The 25,860-nt window shown below is 50.1% G+C and overlaps 1 long non-coding RNA gene across 1 annotated transcript; it reads left to right on the top strand.

Moving 5' to 3' along the window:
- The first annotated feature begins 15,973 nt into the window (after window positions 1–15,973).
- On the top strand, window positions 15,974–25,647 carry LOC140640883 (uncharacterized). The gene is made up of 4 exons (XR_012037493.1): window positions 15,974–16,080; window positions 22,788–22,998; window positions 23,594–23,722; window positions 24,640–25,647. It is a non-coding gene; the product is annotated as an uncharacterized lncRNA (long non-coding RNA).
- Window positions 25,648–25,860: the final 213 nt, after the last annotated feature.

Genomic DNA, 25,860 nt, shown 5'->3' with positions numbered 1-25,860 from the left:
TGCTTCTGTTTTCTCCACCTGTGGCACATGCACTGGCCCTGGGCACACAGGGCCTACTGGATTGACCCAGGGCCAGCCAAGGCCAGGCTGCACCAGCAAGGCATGAGAAATGTGGGACAGCCCTCTCCCCTTTCAGCCTCAACCCCTGGGTCTGGCCCACAGATTCTGGTGAGTTAAGGAAGGTGGTTAGAAAGGCTGACTCCAGGGCGGGGTATAGGGCTGTTTAATAGCTGGCCAGAGACCCAGCAGACTCCCCAGACATGATGTCTCGCTTCACCAAGACTGTGCCAGGCTGCTCAGATGGGAAGGTGAGCCACCGGGGGATGTGGAGAGGCATACAGTGAGAGGGACTTCATCCATGGGCCCCGGCCTCCTCACCATATATCTGAAGGCAGCCTTCAGGGCCCTGAGAATCGGGAGCATTTTAATTTTTGGTAAGTCAAAAGGCAGGTCCCATCGAAGGTTAATTCTGTGGCAACCAGAGGGCAGGCCGGAATAGTCCATCCCCCAAGCCCAGCCCAGCCATATACTGGCTTTTTCTAGTAGCCCAAATTCTAGTCCTTCAAAAGGCCCTTCTTCTCAGGGTCTGGGATGCTCAGCATGAAGCACCCCAGGCCCTGAGCTGCTAAGTTTCAATGAGTTCCGCCTTTCCTGCCTGTAGTTCTACTTCCCCTCCTCCTCTCTCTTCCCTCCCACCATCTTCTCTTCAAGAAGCTCTGTTCCTCCACTGTCTCTGGGTCTTCCCCCTCTGCGCCGCCCCACACAGTGCACCCCACCCAGTACCACCTGACCTCCTTGTTCATCAGGCTGCAGGATCTGAGCCTGGGATCCAGCCTGGCTCGCTCGCTGCTCTTGCATAGACTTAGGCACAAGCATCACAACTTTAAATCCAGGGCAACCTGGCTGCTGGGTCATTTTCCTGTCATGGACTAAACCTTGGCCCTTTTGGCCTTTGCTCCCTCCCAGTGCCTCCATCCCTCTATCTGAGCCTTGGGGGTGAGGGTAGACACTGGGCTGGCCCTGGTTACCATGACATTATCTGCAACTTGTGCAGGCTGCAGACAGCTCCAATGACACAATCAGGCCAAGCTCATGCAGAGAGCTTCAGGAGCCTGGAGCCAAGGATCTTCCTGTGACGAAGATAGGGCTAGTAGTCAGGGCCATGCAGGGTATCACCATCATGCAGAGGGCTGCAGGGTAAGGAGGGGCGTGCTGGCAGAGGTTGGTGGAGGATTGGCCTGAGAGAAAGAACTCCCGGTGTTGGCCAGACCTGTCCTGTTTGGGTCCCCATGGGAAAGCTCCCAGGAACCTGGGCCACAGTTGCAGGAAAAATGTGACAGTTGCCTCCTATGGCACACCACTGCTCCTGTGCTCCCCCCTTCCCAGTTTAGAGGAGCGCCTGGAGGGTTCTAGAAGCTGCAACTGGAAACACACCCTCACCACTTCATCATCAGATGATTTTTTTTTTTTTAAGATTTTATTATTTATTTACTAATGAGAGACACGGAGAGAGAGGCAGAGACACAGCAGGCTCCATGCAGGGAGCCCGACGCAGGACTCGATCCTGGGTCTCCAGGATCACACCCTGGGCTGAAGGCGGCGCTAAACCCCTGAGCCACCCAGGCTGCCCACGACGTTTTTTTCTTTCTTTCTTTCTTTTTTTTTTTTAAGAGTTTTGTGTTGTGGCTGTTCTGGGTGAAGTCTTGGCGATCTGATTTTAAAAGCCTCCCCCCCTTCCGTGAGTTACCATAGAGATACTTCAGAGGCAAAGCAGAGTTAATGAGCTCGGTTGGGCCTTTTGTGTTCCTGAATGTTTTCCATTTCTGAGCCCTTAACATATAATTAGAGAGATTATTTAGCATGGACGTTTTCTTTTATTGTAAATTAATTTCAAAACCAAGTTCTGATGTTAAATAATGATTGTATTTGTTAATCAATCCAACCTGGATTTCCTTCCAAAAGAAAACAGGATGCCATTGTCAAAATTTTGGGAACAGGATGTTTGAGAATTTAGGGGTTTCATTGATTGCAGGGATGTGAAGGGTCCTAGCAGTCAGTACTAATCGGTGCTGACGTCTTTTTATTAGACAGGGATGTGTTCTGAGAGGAGGTGAAACCGGAGATGCTTTTGGAGAAAGGGTCCTGGGGGTATGGTGACCCTCTAGCTATAGGCTGTGCTCCAGGAGAGTCACAGCTTCCAGAGAGGGGCGGCCAGCTTCTTGGACAGGCCTCGGGGTTGCCTGGGGGAGAGCCCACAAAGGTCTTAACCAAACACGGTAGGTGGATGAGAAGGACTTGCCTCGGGGAGGCCGTGGGACGGGTTCAATGGGCTCAAGGGCCTCATACCTTTCCAGCCTTGCTTCCCTGTCAGAATAAGTTCCACTGTTTCTCTCAGGGCTTCTCGGTCTTGGTACTACTGACATTTCCTGTGGGATAATTCTCTCTTGTGGAGGCTGTCATGTGCATTGTATGATATTTAGCAACATTGTTGGCCTCTACTCACTAGATGCCAGGAGCACAGAGGCTGTACCCCCTCCTTCACTGTTGTGACACCAAAAGTATCTTCGCATGTTGCCAAATGCCCTTTTTGGGACAGATTTACCCCCAGTTAAGAACCACTGAATCAGGCACACCTGGGTGGCTCAGCAGTTGGGGGTCTGCCTTAGGTTCAGGGCCTGATCTGTCAGAGGATCAAGTCCCACATCAGGCTCCCTGCCAGGAGCCTGCTTCTCCCTCTGCCTATGTCTCTGCCTCTCTCTGTGTCTCTCATGAATAAATAAATAAAATCTTTTTTTTTTTAAAGGACCACTGAGTCAAAGAAAAAAATATTGTAGAAAATGAGATAGAAATAATCTGTAATTTCAGTATCCAGAGTTAACCCCTGTTAAGACTTTGGTGTACTTTTTTTTTTTTAAGATTTTATTTATTTATTTATTCATGAGAGACACACACACAAAGAGAGAGGCAAAGACACAGGCAGAGGGAGAAGCAGGCTCCATGCAGGGAGCCTGACGTGGGACTCGATCCCGGGTCTCCAGGATCACACCCTGGGCTGAAGGCGGCGCTAAACCACTGAACTACCCGGGCTGCCCAAGATGTTGATGTACTTCTTTCCAGACTTTCTTTTCCATGCATGTATGCATTTTTTTTTTCTTTTTCACGAAGCAGAGGCCACAGAGGGTGCTGCTCTGTAACTTGGTGAGGCACAGGCTGCATGGTGGAGATCCCTCTTGTGACCCCACCTACCCTGCTGCACCTTCCTTTCGAGCTCCGTCAGAAGCACCCTCTTCAGTAGTGGCTGCTGGAGAGCCTGGAAGGGTGGTGTGCAGCTCAACAGGACCTCATCGTAAGCTTTAGGGGTCCCAGGACCAATGTGATCATTCATTCAGAGCTGATCTGCGAGAACAGACGCACACTCACACTAGTGCACCGGTTACAATCAAGTCACCCCAGCCCCATCCCACCTGGCCTGGCTCCATGCGGCCTTGTATCTAGCGGTCAGGCCTGGCAGAGAGCCCACCTTGTAAGGAGGGGGATTCAGGGTGGACCAAGGCCACCGGGGCTCCCAGGTGCCAGGCAGCAGGGGGAGGAGGGTTTTGACCATGGGTTGGATTGTGACCACTCTGAGGGTCTGACGGAAGCGGGAGCCTTTCTCAGGGGAAACACCCACCTCTGCCCAGCTCTGCAGGCAATTCCATAGATCCCAAGGTAGGAACTTCAGAGGGAGGGATCTTCCTGGCGACATGGGGTAGAATCTTAACCTCCCTCTTTCAGGAATATTTGTCAAGGCCCTGGGAAGGCTCTGACCTTGCACAGGGCTGGGCCTCCATCCCAGACAGGCAGCGTCAGTCACAGACAATAGACGGGTAGATGGGTAAAGGACAGGTGTGCAGATGCCTGCGTCCTGAGAACAGGGGCTAAGGGCCGAGTTTCTCCCATGAACATGGTGACCAAAGCCAGCCCAGGCTGAGCCTATACTGTGGGCTGAGCTACTCACCTCATGTGCTCCCCACCTCCCTCCATCCGATGGGGAGAAAGGTATCATTATCTTGAGCGAGTTGCCATTTTACTGAGCTGGAAACAGGCTGAGACTCGTTTAAGAGCATACATACAGCTTTGTGAATGGAAAGCCAGGATGTTCACGCTCCCAACCCTGAAGCTATGCTGTCTCCAAGGAGGGTGGGATGGAGCTGCATGTGCTGTGAAGGACAGGTGCACACCCTGCCAGGACCCTCTGGGACCTCTGGCCCTGGGCCTATCTTCCAAGCCAGGATCAAGAATGCTTCTGGCAGAGAAGCAGAATGGAGGAAGCTGGTTGCCAAGGGCTAGAGGAGAGGAAGGGAATCAGAATGTTGGGCATTGAGTTTCACTGCTACAGAATGAAAAAGCCCTCTAGATCTGTCGCACCACAATGTCAACATACCTAACACTACCAACCTGCACACTTAAAATGTTTAATATGCTCAATTTTTTCATATGCTCAATTTTATGTTTTTTGTTTTAAAAGATTTTGTTTATTTATTCATGAGACACACAGAGAGAGGCAGAGACCTAGAGAGAAGCAGGCTCCCTGTGGGGAGCCCAAGGTAGGACTCGATCTCAGGACTGGAATCACACCCTGAGCCAAAGGCAGATGCTCAACCACTGAGCCACCCAAACGCCCCTATGTTATGTTTTTTATACTACAATTTAAAAAATGTGGAAAAAGGTTATTTATGGAACTCTGAATACTGGAAGAAAAGAAAAAAGAATGCTTATGGTTTTTTGGCCTCTTCACTGTCCCCCACTCCCTACCCCGAAGGTGGGCAACACTCCCTTACACTCCTCCATCTGACTCCCTCCCACCCTGCAACCACTGCCCTGCGGAGTGCTTCTGGAAGATGCTGAGCTTCTGGGGCTGTCTCCAAGTCACCTGCAAGGGTCTTCTGGGGCCAGAGAGAAACACGCAATGTGGGGAGAAGTCTATAAGAGGGTGGAGCTTGGACCAGCCTAGGGGCAGGAAAATGGGAAATGAGTGCCTTAAGGAGGTTTTCTTACATTTTATTTCATTTCACTTTTAAAAAGACTCCATAGGGAGGCTCAGTGGTTCAGCCTCTGCCTTCAGCTCAAGTCCTGATCCCAGGGTCCTAGAATCGAGTCCCGCATCAGGATCCCTGCAGGGCGCCTGCTTCTCCCTCTGCCTATGTCTCCGCCTCTCTTTGTGTGTCTCTCATGAATAAATAAATAAAATCTGAAAAGACTACATAGGTCAAACTTCAAAAGGTACATGGGAAAAAAAGGTACAAACAATTATGCAGTGAAAATTGTTTCCTCTCTACCCTCTTGCCTGCCCCACCCCTTCCCTGAGGCAGCCACTCTCACTACTTGCCTGTGTATCTTTTCACAGACAGTTCGCGCATCTGCAAGCATCTACGTCTGCATTGTGTGCAACCTTTTTTTTCCTGCCACAAATGGCAAATCAAACTTACTGTCCTGTGGTTTGTTTGTTTTTTGTTTTTTTTTTTTCACTTAACAACACACCTCGGGGATCCCGTCCTATCTGTATATAGAGATGGCTGTCAATCTGCTTTAGAAGTGGGAAAGCAAAAAAAATGAAGAAGAAGAAGAAGTGAGAAAGCATTCCATTGTGTCTGTGAACCTTCCATTAATGAATCAGGCCTCTTTGGATCATCACATGGGTCGTTTCTGAGATGTATGGTGATAAGCAACACTGATGTGGATCGTCTTGTCCATTCACACCATTTCACACATGTGCAAGTACATCTGTAGGCTAATTGCCACCTGTGGGAAAGCCAAGTCACAGAAGTTGTATGCTTCTAGCTGTGATGGCAATGGTCAAGTTGTCTTCCACAGGCGTGGTTCCCACTTAGGATGATCCCTGGCTTGGGCACCGGGGTGGCTCAGTTGGTTGAGTATCTACCTTGGGCCCAGGTCGTGATCCCAGGGTCCTGGAATTGAGTCCCGCAACGGGTTCCCCCCACAGGGAGCCTGCTTCTCCAGAACTCTGTCTCTCATGAATAAATAAATGAAATCTTAAAAAAAAAAAAAAAAAAAAAAGAGAAGAAAAGAAATGGCTTTTTAGAGCATGAGCCACAGAACCCTGAGGTTCTAGGCCTGTGTCCCATCCCTGACTCTCTGCTGAAGGCTTCTGCTAAGGGATCATTGAAGAAATGGATGAGGCCCCGAGACTGGACCCTGGGTGGGATTGCCTGCTCTAAGGCTGGACTGGAGATTAAAACAGCCACTCTTAGGGAGAAAGGTCAAACTTGCCGTCATGTAGCCATTATGTAGCACAGATGGCAAGCCTACTTTTGGGGTTGCTGTATATGGCACAACTCCAGGAGTGTCATTTATATGGACTGTAGTATGAATGGTACCCCCTGGAGTTATGTGACATGATGGCACTGTTGGGTCCAAATCAAGCAAGCTATGGGCAGCTAGAACTGGTCTCTGCTTACTTTTTACTGGGTAGGCCCTGTAACTTTTGGAGTACCTAGTTCCAGCCAGGGCAAGTTTATATTCATGGGTGCATTGACCCATATCTCGGCAGAACAGGACAGCTACATGGAGTGTCTCTGTTGCTGTGGGCTTGGCTTCCTACAGAGATTAGCTTCTCAGTGTAGCCAGTTCACCTGGCGAGGAATGCCCAAGATCTCTTTTCCTGAGGCAGGGCAGAAAGAAGCCTTAGGGAAGCCTTGAGACCTGAGGACAGGCAGAAAGGGCCTGGGTAGGTCTGACGGGCTGCTCTGGACTCTGTATGTGGCCCAAGTCTACAGAGAGCTGACAAGTAGGGGCAGCTTGTCCAGTCCTTGGGTCCAGAGAATCCCTCAGCAGAAGCCCTCAGTGGTGCCTGGGCTTATAGCCAGTTGTGCAGAGGAAGCAGTGGACACGGGTCTTTGGCAGTGTCTTGCTAGAGACCAGCCGCCTAGCCAGCTCCCCAGCCACCTGGCCGGCCAGTCTAAGAGCAAGACTGGCCTGGGCGGCAAGCAGTCCAGGATTCCAGACTGCTTGGAGGGAGGCCTTTGGCATCTGCCTGGAGGAAGTCTGGGGCATGGAAATAGAGTATCCTTGGTTGCCAGAATGAAGGAGAGACAAACGGCCCACAACCCCCCTGCACACCACTCCTATACCCCTGCCCACCCCCCAGACTTGGGGTTTCATAATGCTGAGAGTCCTGGCAGAGGCAGCTTCTGGAACCTGCCTCAAATCCTGAAGCTCGGGGTGCTCTGTGGAGCTGTAGACCTGGAGGCAGAGGCCACATGTTAGGTGTCTTGTCTCCTGGCATGGAGAATGAGGGCACCATGGGACTGGTATTCCTCTGGGAGCACAGGCATGGAAGGGGGCAGGGAGTGCAGTGGCTCCTTCCCCAGGCAGTCAGTGAGGCCTAGGAGGGCCTGGGAAGGAACCAGAGTGTGGGAGTCAGGCCCTGGAGGCAGGAATGGTGCACCTTGTTGAAGTCCCAGGGAAAATCCTCTGTTCCATTTGGTAGAGACTGACTCTGTAGCTGGTGCCCTGTAGCCGCATGGCTCAAGGGAGGCTGGTGGTTAGATTACCCGGCAGGGGCAGAAGGCCAGGGCTGCTCTGGGTCTTTCTTAGAATTACTGTGTAGCTCTGCGCTTGCGTCTCAGGCTCTCTGCCACTCTCATCAGCACTGTCTGAAAGAACTTTCTGCAGAGATGGAAACATTCTCTGTGTAGTCCGGTATGGTAGCCACCAGCCACACGTGCCTTCTGAGCACTTAAAATGGGGCTGGCGTGACGGAGGAGGTGGTAAATTACACTTAATTGTAATCAGCTTCAGTGTAAATAGCTGCATGTGTCTAGTGGCTCCTGGTCCGAACAGCGTAGCTGCGGTCCCTGCACCTCACCAGCCTCCCCCTGCACGCTGGGGCCCTAGGAGAGTGGGAAGGGGTGGTAACATCTCGTAGAGGAGCATGTCCCCCGGTGATTTTGATAAACTCCAGTCTTGTGATAAAGTCCAAGTGAGAAAGGTCAGAAACAATCCGGGAAACAGCCTACTTCATCCTTTGACTTTTGAGATGCATATAGCATGTTAAATACATGTTCTGAGATGTTTTGCTCCTAAGAGACCCATTTGGTTTTATTTAAGCCCAAACTTTCCAATTGTATTTGACTACAGTTCTTTTTTTTTTTTTTTTTTGCTACAGTACATTCTTACATGGCATATCTATCCATGTTCTGTGAAGGCCTTGGAGATGCTGGGGAAGGCGGGACTCCTGGAAGAACTGATGCTCCCACATGGGGCTACTCCTGGTTCCTGCAGCCTGTGTAAGGAAACCCCAGAGCTCTTGGTTAAGGCTATAGACATTGCCTTGGATTGCCACAGCCCTTCCCGGCCTGGCCGGGAATGCAGCAGCAGCCTCAGGAGGCCCGGTCACCATGTGCTCTGCCCTGGACAAGGCAGCTGTGGGGCTTGGGGCAGCTCCATCCCACTCTGTCCTCTGGCCTTAGTGTGCGGGGACAGAGGTATTGTGGGGGGTGGCGGCACAGAGGCAGCTGTCCTGTTTTATGTCTTTTCGGTCCCACCACTCTGGACACAGAGATTGGACTGAGAGAAGCTCTATCATTGTTCTAGTATCTGAGCCTGTGGGGAGCTGATGAGAAAAGAGGAAAAGCGGGCTAGGTATATGTTAGGTGCTCCCTCCCTTTGCCCAGGGAGGCATGTTGGAGGTCGAGTCCCACAGCAGATGGGACTTGTACCCTGGCACCTCTGCTGGGAGACTCCAAGAGCTCCTCCTGGAAATGCTTCACACCTGCTGGGGTGAGGTGGTGCCCAGCCCTGTTGACTTTGCTTTAAATTGAGCAGCAGGGCAGCTGCAACTTCCACTGCCCCCCCACTCCCCACCCCACCCTACCGCATGGCCCTGCTGGCCCCGTGGTCTGGGATCACACGGCCCTGATCTCTGGGCCACCTCGGTGGGCTTGGAGCTTCGGATTATAGGAAAGTAACAGTTACTTTCAGATGCAGCAAGGGCTTCCAGCTAGGGGGCATTAAAAGGTTTCCCACCAGAACAGGGAATGACCAGCAGGAGAGGGGCTGCTGTGGCCACTTTCTATCTGTCCCTGGAGGGTTGAAGTCTGGCAGCCGTCTCTCCCTCAGGGGCAACTCCAGTCCCCTCCAGGCAGAGGGAAGAAGCCCTTAGCCCTACTCTACCTAGAACTCTGTGGACACAGGTCTCTGCCCTGCACAGAGGCCTATTCTCCTCTGCCCACCCCAAAGCTCTGAGCCTGATGTGGGGGGCATTAATGGGAATTCTGGAATGAAGGCACATCCAGGAGACCTGGTCAGGCCCTCTGGGCAATTACAGGCCTGTAGGGCTTTGATCCACGTGGGATTCTCAGCTCTGCCTTGCATAGGGCCAGCCTGGCCCAGCCTGGAGCCCCTTGGCCTGGCCTGTCTCCCCACGGACACACGGTGCACACATGCAGGGCTACTGTGGCACAGTTCTGTGGGTCCTGCTCACAAGGACACACATGGCCATGCTCAGGACACACACACATGCATATACGTGCCAGTCTTGTCACTGTGTACACCTTCCTCACTCTACCTTAGTATTTCAGATATGTGGAAGCCCAGCCTGATTATAAATAGGCAGTGATCTTACCCACTGCAAAAGGGAATGGCTTCTCCTAGGGCATTAAAAAAAAAAAGATTTTATTCATTTATTTGTGAGAGACACAGAGAGAAAGGCAGAGACACAGACAGAGGGAGAAGCAAGCTCCCTGTGGGGAGCCCAGTGTGGGAACTCGATCCCATGACCCTGGGATCATGACCTGAGCCAAAGGCAGATGCTCAACCACTGAGCCACCGAGGTGCCCCCAGAACCTTAGTCGGTTCCATTCACATCTAACTTCACAGGACCATATCCAGCTCTGTTGAGTGAGGTGCACCTGTGCACCAATGACTCATACATGTCCTCAGGTTTGCCAGGGGTGGCGGCAGCTGCCATTCCCAAACACAGCAGATCACTAGTAGATTTATGACTCAGGGTTGAGAATCCATAAATCACCTTTATCCCCTGGAAAGATGATTGGGTGTGAGCTTGAAAGAGGCCTTTGCTCCAGATGGTTTTGGCAAGCCCCAGTCAAATCTGTGAACCAGCCGACAGGGAAATTCCATTAGATCTGCTGGGTTTTGAGAAGAGGCAGAGGTTGCAACCAGGAAACAAGATTTGAATAAAAATCTCTGGTAACCTAAAGCCCTGTAGTGAATTTGCTGAACTGCACGTCCATGCTATCAGTATGGCATCTTTGTTCTTTCTCGGCGGGGTGGGGGCATTGGGGATCGCTGAGGGGGACAGGCATACATCATGAAATCTAAGGTCAGTGTTGGAAATCACCTTGACAGACCTGCACATCTTCTAGATGAGGACATGCATCCAGAAAGGTCAAGGCATGACCCCAGGAATGAACAGCATGGGAGAAGCAAAGCCAGGACCCCAACCTTGGTTGGGGCAAAGCCTGGCTCCGGTGCTGGAGCCTTCTACATACAACTTCCTCTCCAAAACAAAGAGAAGCCTAAGACTGATTCAGAGGCCCCTTTGTCAGTTTTGCTGATAAATTCTTTGTTTTGAAGTAAGATCTTCTGGGACGCCTGGGTGGCTCAGCGGTTGAGCTTCTGCCTTCGGCTCAGGGTGTGTTCCTGGAGTCCTGGGATCAAGTCCCACATGAATCCCATGTCAGGCTCCCTGCATGGAGCCTGCTTCTCTCTCTGCCTATGTCTCCGCCTCTCTCTCTCTCTGTGTCTCTCATGAATAAGTAAATAAAATCTTAAAAAAAAAAAAATGAAGATGCTCTGCATCCATTAAAGTCTTTAGGAAATTATAGTGATTTTGACTTTTTCAGACATGTTTGAATTACTCACAGTCTGGAATTCCCAGGCAGGAGGTGAAACCCAGAGAGGCTGCAGAGAAGTTAGGGGCACAGAATCTGGGATCAGATTGACCTGCTTTCAGATCCCCACTCTGTCACTTGCCAACTGTGTGAGTTAGCCTCTCTGAACTTGGGCTTCCTCGCATGGTTTTGTAACCAAAGGTTGCACTTAGTTCAAAGGTTGGTGGAGCATTAAATGAAGTCACAAGCAGAGAGGGCTTGGCCTGTAGGAGGCGTGGGTAAATGGGCACTGCGGTTGTTCCCTGGGCCCCGGATTGACCAGGAAGGCCGGGGTCTTGGTCAGCAAGCACAGAACCAGCCAGAGTCTGCTCGGCCTTATCAATCAGAGGCCAGGTTGCCTGGCCTCAAATCCAGCTCTGTCGCTGACGTGGAGACAACCAGAGGACTCTTCCTTTCTGAGGCTGTTTCCCTGAAGGAAAAACAAATGTGAATAATGTTGCAGAGACCTGCATGTTCAGGGCTCAGCACGGTGTCTGGCGTCCAGTTGGTGCTCATATATGATCGTTTTTGTCACTGTCCTTTCACTTCACCCTGTCATTCTGCCTGTACCTGTGTTCTCTGCAGGGCAGCAATTGCTCCTGTGTCTATAGAGCTAGTGGAAGCGTATTCATAGCTCTGTTTCAGCCGTGTGAATTTGCATTCTGCTTGTTCAGTATGTGTTTGAGCCTTTGCCCATGCTGTTCCTATGCCAGGAAATCCAACTTCTCCATCCCCACCTATCAGTGTCCTTCTAAGCCCCAGCCTGCAAGACTGTGGCAAGAACTTCCCTGATCTCTCCAGTCAGAAACATTCATTAAAAGTCTACCAAAAAAAAAAAAAAGAAAGTCTAACAAATATTTGAGTTCCTACTTCTGTCCAACACTATGCTAGCGTCAACCTCTCCAGTCTTTTTTTCTAGTCCATTTCTGTACTTGAGTCCATATTTATTTCACTCTATCCTAGCATTAATTTTTGTCTCTAGATTTTAGACAGAAGGGGCTCCCGGGTGGCTCAGCAGTTAAGCGTCTGTTTTCGGCCCAGGGTGTGATCCTGGAGACGGGGGGTCAAGTCCCACATTGGGCTCCCTGCATGGAGCCCATATTCTTCCTCTGTGTCTCTACCTCTCTCTCTCTCTGTATGTCTCTCATGAATAAGTAAATAAAATCTTTAAAAAAAAAAAGATTTTTAGACAGGAAAGGGCCTTATAAACTTGCATAATGTTTCATGGCCAGTTTGTGGCCAGGTAGCCTCTCAGTCCTGGACTTTGCTCCCTGAGCACAGACCCACCCGGGGCACAGATATGTTAGTCTCCCACCCACGAGCCAAGGGCAGATGGATGTGAGCATGCTTAGAAAGACCGTGGGGGGTACTACCATGCAGTTGGGGGTTCCAAGCCCTCGAGAGGTAGCCCCCAAAGAAAGATGAAAGCTGTAAACTGTTATTGTAAATGTGTCTTCTCCTCTGTGGGTTGCATGGGGATCAAAGTCTGAAGGAAGTGGAAGGTTGCTCTCTGACAAAAACACCGTATTTTTAGAAGTACTCGGTGGTTTAGGATGTTTGCCCCAGTGCTGCCTTTCAGTGGCAGGGGGTGGGGCTGGGGGTGGAGGCCCAGGGCTCCCACTTTGAGGTGAGACTTGGTGGGAGTGGGTTTCCTGGTAGAGGGCCTGAGAGTGGAGGCTGAGGGTGGGACAATAGACCATCATCACATTGCTTTCCTGAAGACCAGAACCTTCAGGCCGTACACTGGGTGGGGGGCTCTGGGGGCTGTGAGACCTCTGGCTCCATTCTTCCTTCAGAGATGGGAACACGGAGGCTCAGAGAGGAGCAGAGGCTTGGCCAATGTCCACCCCCGCCCCCACTCCCATCTGGGGATTTGGGCCTTGCACACATGAAACCGTTAGAGAACAATGCATGTATTCTGCAATCAGGGCTAATTGGTGTGGTTCAGAGGAGGAGGAGGAATGATGCCAGGCATTTGGGAGAAGGACATCAGTGGGTCTCTGAACTGAACATCCAGGAATAGTCCGTGGAGAATTGGACAAGCTCCTGGGGCGTGGGAAGGGTCATAGCAGAGTAGGTGGGAGGACCGTGTGGCAAAGGCAGAGAGGTAGGAAGTAGTTGGGCGTGAACATGGGGTATGAGGGGAGGCATAGTGGGGCAGGAGGCAGGAGATGACCTGTCCATGCTCCCAGACCTCAGAGCCTGCCTCACTAACTCCTACTGAGCCTCATTTTCAAAGAACACCAGGAGAGGTGAACTGGCTAAGCCTGGCACCAAGAGGGGAACAGAGAAATGCACGTTGGGGGGCTGCCCAGCCCGCCCACCCTCCCCAGTGCCTCTACCTTATAATCAGGGTGGCCCTTCCTTAATGTTTATGCCAAACTCCCAAACAGCCAGGCTGGGATGGTGAGCTATAATTTATATCATTTTTCATATGGGTTCTGGGCTCCAAAGGCTCAGACTCCTTCAAATGGGAACCACATTGGAGAAGGCTAAACCAAGAGGATGGAATGTTAAGAAATCTGGTCCCAGGAAACCACCTGCTTCTCATTTGGGACATGCTTGGGTTTATTGTTTGTTTCCAGAGCCCAGCTGGTTTTCAGAGGTGGCAGGGCAGCTGTGGATCACTGCCCTTGCCAGGCGTCTGTGCCGAGGCTGGGGCGAACCTCTGCTGTGAGTCCTCACAGCCTCCGGTGTCCCCCATGGGAAGCTCTGCAGAGGAAATTGGGAACCCATTGCTCTTTGCCCCTGCCTGTCCTGGCAGAGCGAAGCCAGCTGGAGACAACTGAGTCTGGGCAAACCCCACAGTCTGCGGGAGGCTGGCGCCGCAGGCTAGTCCGAGGGATTGAGGACTTTAGGCTCCCCCATGCACTGCTGGTTGCAAACCAGAGAGGCAGTGCACCAAAGTAGGCCAGGAGGCAGGCTGCAGTGACGATGAATGAACCAAAGCGACACACGACAAGGATGGATGTGAAACACGTGGTGTCGAACGAAAGAAGCTGAAAGAATGGGTATGATTGATTCCATTCACATAAAGTTCACAACCAGGCAAAACTCTTGCACGGTGTTAGAGGAGGTAAGCTCATGGGGTAAAACTAAAGTTAGAAGTGATTGCCCTAAAAGTCGGGATAGAATGGTGACCTTTGAGGAAGAGAGAGGGGAAGGGGTCAGGTGGGGCAAGGGGCGTGCTTCAAGGGCAGGCCACCTTCTAGTTCCTGATCCTAGAGGTGCCACAGAAGCACCTTATGCTATACATTTGCATTCCTTATGCTATACATTTATGCTTCATGTCCTTTGCTGATTGTTATTTCTTACAATAAGAAAGCATAAGAAAGCAGAAGCAGAAGCAAATGAAATGACCGAGCATGGCCCTCACTGTCCTCCCCAGGCTACCTCTCCTCTCCAATACACTTTCCCTCAAAGGTCCCCATGGCCCGTGGGGTCAGCACCCTCCCATGCACACCCACACCAGCTCTGGCCCAGACTTTCCTTGGCACTGATGGGGTCACAGGCCAGCGGGCCTCCCTGACCTCCAGAGAGCCCAGAAACTCAGGAATTGTGGGCCCTCTTTCTGTGTAGTCCCCGGCCCACTCTGGAACTGTCTGGGGGCTGCATAAATGGGCCAGAGGACCTCTGTGAACGGCCATTGAGGGGCCTCTGGAAGCAGGCCTGCCCTGACAAGTATCTGCTCTCTCTGAGGGATGCCCTGGAGTACCTCTACTGTGAATGAAGGCCATATCTATAGAGCATGCATGCTTTTTGAAAAACAAATCTCTGATCTTCAAAGTTCTGTTCGCTCTGTTTATTTTCTTCAAGGAGAACTATTGATAGATGAAGGCAGGTATTGCCTTTCAAAGGTAAAAGGAATCCCTCAGTGTTCATGTTGAAGAAACCATGCAAGAAAATGAATAGTGTTTGTGTGTGGAGGGGGGTGTTCCTGGGAGGGAGGGGGCTGGGTTCTGGGGGCTGGCTCCTTCCTCTTCCCTTGTTTCTGGGGGGCAGATGACTCTCCCCGGGGCACCTAGGCCTCCCTGCTCTTCCTCGGACCTTTCAGGTGAGAAACTTTCCATTGTTGCCTTATCTTGCGGCAGTCCGCCTAGCCGCCTTGCAGCGACCACAGGTGCGCACAGATCTGAGGCCCCGATCTGTTCCACTCTTTGTGCCAAGCAGAGCCGGGGACGCGAACCCCAGCATGAAACGGCGCCCACAACCACAAGGCCCGGTGTGCGCCCTCTGAAACTGTAGGTAAAGACAATTACCGGCAATTTCCATAGCATGGTTTGTTTTTTGTTCAAAGGCCATGGAGGTATTCTCAGCAGCAGGCCCAAAATATATAGTATTCCCACCGCACGCCGCCCTCGTAAGTGTGTGATAAAAGCTGTGGTTGCTTTGTCCCGGCTCTTCCTTTTAACAGTCAAACCTTCAAGTTTGATGGTGAAACTGCTTTTTTTTCTTAAAGTGTACTTTGATGGCTCAGATAACGCTCCATGATAAGGAGCTGCCTTCAAAACCGCTCACTGTACCTCGTGCTCACCATTAGGATGCGCGTCACAAGGGAAAATCAGGTGCCCAAACTTATGAGAAATGGGATAGGAATGTGCTGAGTCTATGAATTCTCCTCATTGCTGCCTGTATTGGAGATTATGCAGAGAGAACGAATGAAAGGAAAAGAAAGGAAGGAAGGAGGGAGGGAATGAGGAAAGAAAGAGAAGAATCAGGCACTGATCAGAAGGGGATTTTATGAGAGGAAAAACCAGGAGCAAGTCCTAAAAAGAACTGTTTCCCCTCCACAAAAGTTGCCAAGAATCTGCACATTCATGCCCATCAATTTTCCCTAATTGCAAAGATTCCATGAGGCTGATGTTAAGTGGTCTAGAGGGTTTGGGGATGTCTGTGCTCTCCTGGGGGAGGTCCTGAGGTTCTGGATTCATCAGCCACAGGATCTCCTGCCATTTGATTTGAACTTTTCTGTTAGTTCATCAATATTTGGAATCTCCCAAGGGCTGCCCACACCGACAGTTATTACATCACAATAGGAACAGACCCTTGTGTGTGTAATCATTGGCTGGTTTTTCAAAGCAGGCTTCGTGTCCCTTACCTCCTCTCCCGTCCTGGAGAAGGTTGACATCAATATGGCAGCCAGCACAAGCCCCGCTAAGTGTAGTGCTATGCCCATTTTGCAGATGAAGTAAGAGCAACTAGGGCAATGGCTGCAGAAAATACCCCAAGGCCATGGAGGTCCCATAATTGTGTCTGCAGAAACCAGGCATTTTCTTTCTTTTCTTTTTTTCTTTTTCTTTCTTTCTTTCTTTCTTTCTTTCTTTCTTTCTTTCTTTCTTTCTTCTTTCTTTCAAGATTTTTATTTATTTATTTGAGAGAGACAGAGTGAGCAAGAGAAAGAGAGTGTGCATAAGCTGGGGAAGAGGCAGAGGAAGAGGGAGAAGCAGAGTCCCTGCTGAACAGTATCCCATGATTCTGGGATCATGACCTGAGCTGAAGGTAGACAGTTAATAGACTGAATACCCAGGCACTTGAGACCAGGCATTTTCAAAGACCTCTAAACTTCACATGGAATCAGTGGCTCCGCAAGTCTGTTGGAGAGACCACCTTGGCTCCCAACTTCATTTTTAGCTTTGCCTTGTGCCCTAGGGAACCCAGAGACCACAGAGACCCCTGGCCCATGAGGCACAGGGATTCAACCTGCTTGGGTCAAACTGAGGTTTGAACCTGGCTTACCAGCCATGTGACTTTAGGTGAATTACTTTATTTCTCTGGGCCTCACTTTTTCGGCTACAAAAACACAGGGTGTCTTAGGAAAAGCTGCCCAGTATCCTTGAGGGGCATGGCAGTTGGTGATGTGATTCTCTGAACTGCCCTGGATTTGCATAAGCAGAGCATCTTACTGGCTTTGAGGCACTCTCACATATCTTTCAGCAGCTCATTTGATCTCAGCCACAGCTCTGTGTGGTGGGCAGGCGGGCCTGCCGTATTTTCATATCACCATTTGAGAGATGGAGAAATTGAGGTGCATAAAGATTAAGTGGCTAGCCATAGGAAGTCTGGTAAGCTGGTGGCTGGCCAGGACCTGAACAGACATGTGGGGATTTCTGGACCGTCTCCTCGGCAGCACTTTGGTGAGAGGATCCCTGGAGGGACTGAGATGTGGCTCAGGGCTTCTGGATCTGGCTTGGAGTGCCTGGTCCTCTGAGCCTCCTTATCGTGGGCAGCTCTACTGCTGGGCCATTGGCTGCACACAGAGCGCCTGGCTGCATTTCAGGAGATGCTCTCTGAGGCAGCAGTAAAGGTCTGTCCATGGCAGAGAAAGAGGAATCACTGTTCCTGCAGACTTCCCACTTCAGTCCCCTTCCCAATGTGAGTCCACGTGCTCTGTCTTGGATCACACAGGTTTTCCCTCCAGGGATTCCCTCATTCCTCTTCCCAGTTGAAGTCCTAGCTATCCTTAAAGTCTAGACCAAAGAGCCCTTCTTTGAGCCTAGCACTCTACATAAATTTTCTTATTTTTTTTTAAGATTTTATTTATTTATTCATGAGAGATAGAGAGAGAGAGGCAGAGACACAGGCAGAGGAAGAAGCAGGCTCCACGCAGGGAGCCCGATGTGGGACTCGATCCTGGGTCTCCAGCATCACGCCCTGGGCTGAAGGCAGGCGCTAAACCGCTAAGCCACCCAGGGATCCCTAAATTTTCTTATTTAATTCTGTTTATTCATCTGTAAGAGAAATAGAAATACGTACTGTCACATAATTTATTGCTCATTTTACAGAGGGTGGCGGTGGAAATTGAGGCTCAGAATGTTAAGCCATATGCATGCCTGACAAGACTGAGCTGGTAAGGGCTGGAGCCAGGAATTGAGCCGTATGATCTAAAAGACCTGCCCAGGACCCTTAGGTACCACACAACAGTGATTTTATCCTGTTCACAAAGCCCTTAGGGATCATCTCTCATTTTGAGCATTTCTAGCCTCCACAGAGTGTGTGTTCTGTGGGTCTCTCTTGATTCCCTCTCTGGGCCCTGAGTCTTACATGGCTGAATCCTGTTCAGCGCCATCCACTCTACACACTTGCCTGGCACATGGTTAATCTTAGAAACCCCTTGCCAGTCGAAGGCTCATATAGTGAAGAATTGCTGAGCAGAGAGGTGCCGAGACCAGCCTGGGGTCTACACACCTAGGGGCTGCTTCTGCTTCCAGGAGGTCCCCCAGAGCCAGGCTACTGAATGCTCCAGGACTCTAGGGCCCAGCACTTAGAGCATAGTAGTGCAGTGAATGACCCATTCTGTTTTTCTCACACTGACCATACACTTGGACCTGACTTTTCCAAGTAGGGAGAATAACGTGCTGTTTAAAAGCATGGCATCAGGGTTAGATGCTCTGTCCCCCAACCACTGTGAGATCCAGGGCAAGTGACTTCATGTATTTCATAAATTGAATACTTCATCCATCATAAGGTACACCGTATTTTATGTCCTACCAAGAAAGAAAAAATGCTCCCTGCCAGTAAAGCTATAGTAAACCAGCAACTGTAAGATGTGTCTCAGTTTCCAAGATATTAAGATTTGTAAAGGCACTTTACAAAAGAAAATATACGAATGGCTGATAAGCACATGAAAAGGTGCTCAGCATCATTAGTCACCAGGGAAATGCAAATTATAACCACAGTGAGATACCACTACCATATCCATCAGAACTGAAAACACACACACACACACACACACCCCAAAACTGACCATACACCATACTGGGTGTTGTTGAGGATGTGAATCTACTGTACTGTTGATGGGACTGTAAAACCACTTTTAGAAGAGAAATGAAAGAGAAATGAAAACCGATGCACATAGTAACTTATACTCAAGTGCTTAGAGCAATTTATTTGGGAATAGCTAGAAACTGGAAAGAACCCAAATGTCTACCACCAAGTAACTGGATAAATATACTGTGGTACAATCATATAATGAAATACTATGCAGCAATAAAAAGGAGCGAACTATTGATATGGGCAACATAGGCAACAACGTGGGTAAATGTCACAACAATCCTGTGGAATGAGAAAACCCAGACAAAAGAGAGTACATACCGCATGACTAGATTTACACAAAACTATAGGAGTGGTGGCTGGGTGGCTCAGTCAATTAAATGATTGACTTTGGCTCAAGTCATGATCTCAGGGTCCTGGGACAGAGCCCCACATCGAGCTTCTCACTTAGCAGGGAGTCTGCTGCTCCCTCTCCCTCTGCCCCTTCCCTCCTGCTTGTGTGCACTCTCTCTCTCTCTCTCTCTCTTTCTCAAATAAATAAATAAAAACCCTAAAAAAACCTGTAGGAAATGTAAAGGAATCTATATTGTCAACAAGCAGGTCAGGTGGCCTGGGAGAGGGGTGGAAGGAGGGAGGAGTGGATTTCAAAGAGGCGTGGGAAACGTGGTTGGCGATGGGAATGTTCATTATGTTGATTGTGGTAATGACTGCATGAGTGTAAACATGCAGAATTTAGTTGTCTACTTAAAATATGTACAGTTTAGTATACGTCAGCTATATCTCAGTAATGTTAATTTAGTTTTTTAGTTATATCTCAGTAACATTAATTTAGTTTTTTTATTTTTTATTTTTTTTTGTACATTTTAGAATAGAAAGATTTCCTTGTCCATGACCCAGGAATATTGCTGTGAGGCTCAAACGAGATAAGGCATCAGCCCAGCGTCTGGTGCTTTACCTCTGGAGATGGCTTGCAGTTTCTGTTCCCATCTCAGGTCCCTTTACATCTGGGCCTGGAGGTGGGAGAGTCCAGGGACCCTGCCCGGGGCCTGTAGGGAGCTGGTGTCATGCAGGCCAGCATTCCCCGTCTGGAGGGGACCCCCAAGCCCCTGTGGCCTCTTCCTCTAGTCTGACCTCAAGTGGGGTAAAGGGAAGACAACCCCAGCTGCCAAGGGCTTGGGAATGGTCTGGGTGGCAGAGCCAAGGGCACTGGGGACCCCAATATGGGAAGCCCTTAGCAATGGATGTTGGGTCCTTATGGAGGACAACGGACTGCAGCGAGCTGTGCAAATTGACATTGCCTCCCTTGCGGCCTGCCCGGGTGGATGCAGCACTCCTTACACACAACCTGCCCCGGCCGGGCCCCAGGTCTCCTGCAAGTGAGTGATTCAAAGCCACTCTTCACAGCGAGTGTGAGAAGCCCCCACCGCAGACCGCCTTCGGAGCAGGCCAAGATTCGACATTACTCACAACTTCCAGTACCTGCCTGAGTTCAAACAGGAAGCCTGGTTTTTCCTCTCGTGTCAACAACAGCCTTTATTGCTCTTTCTATTCTGGCCTCTGGGCTCTCTTGTGGAGTGGGTTTCTTGGGGTGAAAGTCTGGGGTGTCAGTGGCCATGGAAGCCCCAGCAGCGGATGCCTCGGCCAGAACCTCCTTGGCTGGGAAAGCCCAGGAGAAACATGATGTAGCTCATCTGTGGCTTTATAAACAAAGGGAGCATCCGGCCAGACACACAGTGGGCCTTCAGTATATGTTTGTTCAGCTGATCTAGACTGAGATGTGATAGGTCCCCAAACAAATGCAGTTCCTCCTAGGTTCCTGGCTCAGCAAATACGACCGCTACCTGCTCACCTGGGCCAGACACACCGGAGGTGCCTCCCTGGCTTCCTACGCCCTCATTCCCCACCCCAGGTGGACCCTCAGTCCCTCTGTCCCTCCTCCTTAGTATTTCCAATTCCGTCTCCTCGTCTCCATCCTTTCCATGATGGTTTGAATCTAGATCCCTGGCCCCCTTCACATGATGCTGTCATGCTCTTCTCTGCCTCACCTGGCCCCATTCCACCCACAGACCACACAATGGCCAGAGCCATCCTTCCTAGATGCTTGAGGGACCACATCACAAATGGACCTTCTTTGCTTCTTGTATACCTTGTGTGGTTAATCTACAATCCCTACTGTGGCCTGTACGGCTCAGGGAGGCCTTCCATCTCTCAGAACTCGTCTCTGCTCCCAGAGCCATCTCTATGTGCTGAGAACACCCTGCCACTTCATATGGCATTCCCTAAGCAAGTCTTAGGCTACCTGGCCCCCCCACGGCTTTGCATGATGCTCTGAATAGGCCCCTGCCTGCGCCGCATATTCTGCTGCAAAACCTTTCACCCCTCAGCTAAATGCCCTTCTCCACTTCCCTATCCCCTGTCGCTTTTCCTGAAGGAAGCCAGAGTTGATTTACTTCCTGTGCATGTGTTTATGGCTCAGTTTTGCATGGGCCACCTGTGCATAGCTCCAGCCTCTGAGGCCAGGGCTCTGCTTGGGTTCTGTGTCTGCAGGCCCGTCCAGTCCTGCCTAGTCAAGGAAGGTGTAGCACAGACCAGAGGCTTGGCAGCTGTGTGTCAGACAGCCTTCTCTGTGCCCTTCACATCCTCAGGGGATCTAGGGTCTGGAAACACCTGGCATCTGACAGCAACTCCCCACCTCTCCACTGCTCCCCAGGCTCCCTGATGCAGCTTGCTTTATAAGGAACACATCCCCAGGCTGATAATTAGGGGGCAGGGCCAAAAGGGAAGAGTCTCTTCCCAGGGGAATTTCTGCCTTTTATGTCCCCCTCCGCTTTAGCTGGACGGCTGACCTGTGGCCAAGGCTGAAACACTCACAGACAACCCACTTTCCATTTCTGCCAAACTCTGAAGAAAGTATTTCAGGAGCAGCTGGTCAGACAGGCCCCCTCTGGGTTGGATGGGTGTTGGGAAGGCGAAAGGGAGGCCTTGCTTATCTCTACCACAGGGAGTACTTGCCTCATAGGGTTTTGTGAGCATTGAACCAGTGACTGTGTAAAGCCCCCCCTTTTAAAAAATATTTTATTTATTTATTTATGAGAGACACACACAGAGAGACGCAGAGACATAGGCAGAGGGAGAAGCAGGATCCCCATGGGGAGCCTGATACAGGACTCCATCCCAGGACCCCAGGATCATGAGCTGAGCCAAAGGCAGATGCTCAACCACTGAGCCATCCAGGCATCCCTGTGTAAAGCTCTTAAACAGAATTGGATGCACAGTAAGTGCTTTCTGTTAGTTACTTCTAGTGTTAGGAGGTGCAATTTGTTAGTACTGTGTCTTGATGATAATGATGATGAAGAAGGTCCATGGGCATTTCATCATGGTGGGGATGTACAGTCACAGTGTGAGGAGGGTAGGATGGGGGACTGAGTCATACATAGATCCCTCTCTCATGAGGCTCTGTGAGGGTAAAGGCTGCATCTGGCACATGGTAGATGCTCAGTAAGTGTTTATTGAAAGGATTTAGTTTTGATTTTTTAGACCAGGCTGAGATTTTCCCTATGACAGGGAAGGAAGGCTTTGCCAGGCAAATGGGAGAATAAGGAAGTTTAAAGATGAATGTTTAATCTCTTAAAAGAAGAAATACTTCTTTTAAGAGAAATATTGGCTTCTCTTAAAGCCAGTGGCTCAGTGGGTTAAGCATCCAACTCTTTATTTTGGCTCAGGTCATGATCTCAGAGTCATGGATTGAGCCCCACATTGGGCTCTGTGCTTAGCAGGGAGTCTGCTGGAGATTCTCTCTCTCCCTCTCCCTCTGCCCCTCCCCTTGCTCATGCATGCACGCATATTCTCTCTCTCTCTCTCAAATAAATAAATTAATCTGAAGAAGAAGAAGAAGAAGAAGAAGAAGAAGAAGAAGAAGAAGAAGAAGAAGAAGAAATACTTTAAGTGCTTACTTATGAGGATAGTGCTAATTAGTAATAATTATTACCTGGCCATTAAATCAGACCTCCTCCCGGAACTGTTAGATACCCACCTAAGCCCCAGTTGGGCTATGAGTGGGCAAATTGCCATTTCTTTAAGACAACCTGATTCTCTCCTTGTTATTCCTGCCTCTCACCTCTTCAGCTCCTGTACCTAATGGCCTTAGGTCCTTGGATGAGAAGATACCCCTAGAGGCTATTTGGTCCAGCCCTCTCCCTTACAACTAGATGTGCATGACCATGATGGAAGGAAAGGCATGTCCTGAGTCCTTTGAAGACTGCCACAGGGCAAGAATTCTCTGGGCATGGAGTCTCTCCCATATACCACAGAGTTTCCTTGTTGCTGAATCCATCAGGTACCAGTCTTTGCAGGGGTGCTGGGGAGAGAGCAGTGAGCAAAGCTGACTCAGCCTTGCCTGCCCAGGGATCAGGGTCAATCTAGTAGGGGAGATGGAGAGATGGGGAGATGGACACAGCACAACCATTAGACACATATAAACATCATTGCAACATGTACTACATACAAAGGAGATATCCAAGACTAAAATGAGAGCTGGGGCACCTGGCTGGCTCAGTCAGTAGAGCATGAGTTCAAGCCCCACATTGGGTATAGGGCTCACTCACACAAAAAAAGACTAAAATGAGGGCTGACCTCAGCAGGAAATGACCCAGTCTGGGGAACTCAGGAAGAAGGTCCCAAGAAATGACAGGTCAACAGGAATCTAAAGCCTGCATCGGACTTATCTTGGTGAATGAGGATTTGGGGAGTCAACAGTGCAGGTCAAGGGCACAGTGTGTGAGGTCCTGAGGTCTGTTGAAAGGACAGAAGAATGGAGGAGTTGTACAGTTGAGCAAGGTTACAGATGGCCTGGAGAAGAGGGTAAGGACCTGGGGCTGGGCTCTGGGGATAGTCACCATGACACCCATCACTGTTCTTCTTGCTCTGTCTAGGTTTGCATGGAAAACAAGCTTTCCTGGTGGATGTTTTCACAGCATATGTGAGGATTAGCAAATACCAGATCTCCACTTACCTGCTTGGAGCTCCCCCCGCCATCACCACACAATTCCTTGCAGGGTTGGGTAAGCATCCTTCTTCCCTACTTTCTCTTCTAAACTCCAAGTGCTCTTTGGGAAGGGGAACCGGCAGTCCTCCCATTGCTAAGTGATTGGGATGGGTTTGGGGGAACCAGGAGAAGAAGGGCTAAGGCTGTTATAGACACCTTATAGGTGAGATTGACTTGGCCTGACTTTGCTCATCCTATGAGCAAAACCTCTGCCTTCCACTTTACTATACAGCACTTCTCTCTTCTCAGGATGACCTGGCATTCATGAGCTGGGGCTGGAGCTCTGGCACCTGACTCCCACCCAGGTTCTCTGCCTGGCACCAGGGTGCAGGACACCCCCCACTCCAGCATGCTTGCTGCTTGGTTTGACTTCCTTTTTCAAATTAGATCTAATTTCCATTAAAAACATTTTTTTTTTAAAGTAAGCTCTCTGCCTATCATGGGGCCTGTACTCACGACCCCGAGATCAAGAGTCACGTGGTCTACTGAATGAGCCAGTCAGTAGCCCCTCAAAGTTTTTATTCCTTCTTTCAAATTGACTTCTAATGATGTAAATAATACAGATATTGAGGGTAAAAACATGGCTAAAGCTAAAGTTCTCCCATCCCAGTACTCTACCTGGGGGTTATCTTTTGAATGGGTCTTCTTCCAGTCTGTTCAATGCATTTTCATTTATATGTGTATAGATACAAGGATAGATTGTTTGGTGTACTTTTTTTTAAAACATAAATCTGAGTTCTGTGTATTATCGAGCAACTTCCTTTTCCACTTAACGGTACATCTTAAAGATCTCTGTATCTGTAGCACTGCACGTCAAGGTATGTAAACCTACCTTGTTCTTTGATAATGACAGCATAGTATTCTCAAGTGTGTATTCCCATAGGTTAATTAACTATTTTGTCACTGATGAATATTCATTTATACCGTTTCCAGATTGTTACCATCACAAGCAATACTGTAACAACATCCCTTTTTCCTGGTGGCTATGAGAGGGACACTTGTGCACCTGAGGATTAGACCCCAAAGGGCATTTGGTCAGTGCCTTTGCCTGGAGCTGAGTTTGGACACCCTGCATCTCCTGGGTTCCCTGTCCTTTGACCCCTGAGGTGTTGTGCATGAACATCAGCAACCTTGATCATCAGAAAGAAGCTTCCTCTGGACTGCTGGCTCCTTTGTTTGTTGCACTTATCAGAAGGGAGGAGGGAAGAAGCCTCAGTCACCATGCTACAAATCTGGTGGGAGAGATGGAAGCCCCTTTGGAGCTCAGGAGAGCTGCTTCAGGCCCCTGGTGCAGGCAAAGTTGGATCCAGTTCAATCCCAGTGCAGAAATGTTATCTGAGTTAGGTTGTGTGCCTGTGTGTGTCTCTCTCTGGGGTTATGTCTAAATCTTGAATGTTTTCTCTGATGTGTTCATAGTTACCATCCTAATGCTTAGCACAAAGTGCCTAACAGATCCTTGTTGAGTACATGAATAATGAACTTAAGCCCTTAGAAGTTGTCTGCAAGATGAGCTCAGGATGCTTACTCCCTGGATATGGGGGATAGGCTGCCCGGCCAGCTATTTAGCTGTTTGAGACTCTTCTCTGCACTGCTGTAGCTGTGGGGTCTGGGGCCCCCACCAGGAACAACCTCTGTACAGCCTCAGATGTGCAAAAGGGCCCTGGGGAAGGCTCTGCCGCCTATGCTGGGGTTACCCTGGGACAGACCTAACCGCGGAGGGGAGTGTGGAGAGGGGGCACCGGCTTCCCCCTTCTCGAGGTGGAGCTGGAGGGAGTGGAGCGGGAGCTGGCGCCCAAGGTCTGGGGGCAGCACGAGCTCCGAGCTCCGAGCAAGGCTAAGCTCTGTCCAATATCCCATCACCCACCGGCCCTAACTTGCTAGCTCTGCAGTAATACTGGAACTGGGGGGAGGGGAGGCTGGGAGGGAGGAAGAGAATTTTAATCCTTTCAGACTCAAATCTTAACTTCTCATTTCTTTCATGATACCCGCTCCTAACCCAAAAAGCGAAAGCCGAGGCCGGGGGAATTCTGCACGGTGGAAAAGCTCAGGGTGTTACTTTTGTTCTGGGTCGGGCCGGCCTTCTGCAGCTCGTGTCTCAGAGCCAAGGTGCCCCCGGCCCAGGGCGACGAGTCTGCGGGTCGGGTTCCCGAGTGG

Source organism: Canis lupus, chromosome 10 (genome assembly GCF_048164855.1).
Source record: "Canis lupus baileyi chromosome 10, mCanLup2.hap1, whole genome shotgun sequence".
Taxonomy (NCBI): Eukaryota; Metazoa; Chordata; class Mammalia; order Carnivora; family Canidae; genus Canis; species Canis lupus.
Note: the sequence above shows the minus strand (reverse complement) of the source record. Positions and strands in the feature narration are given on the sequence as shown.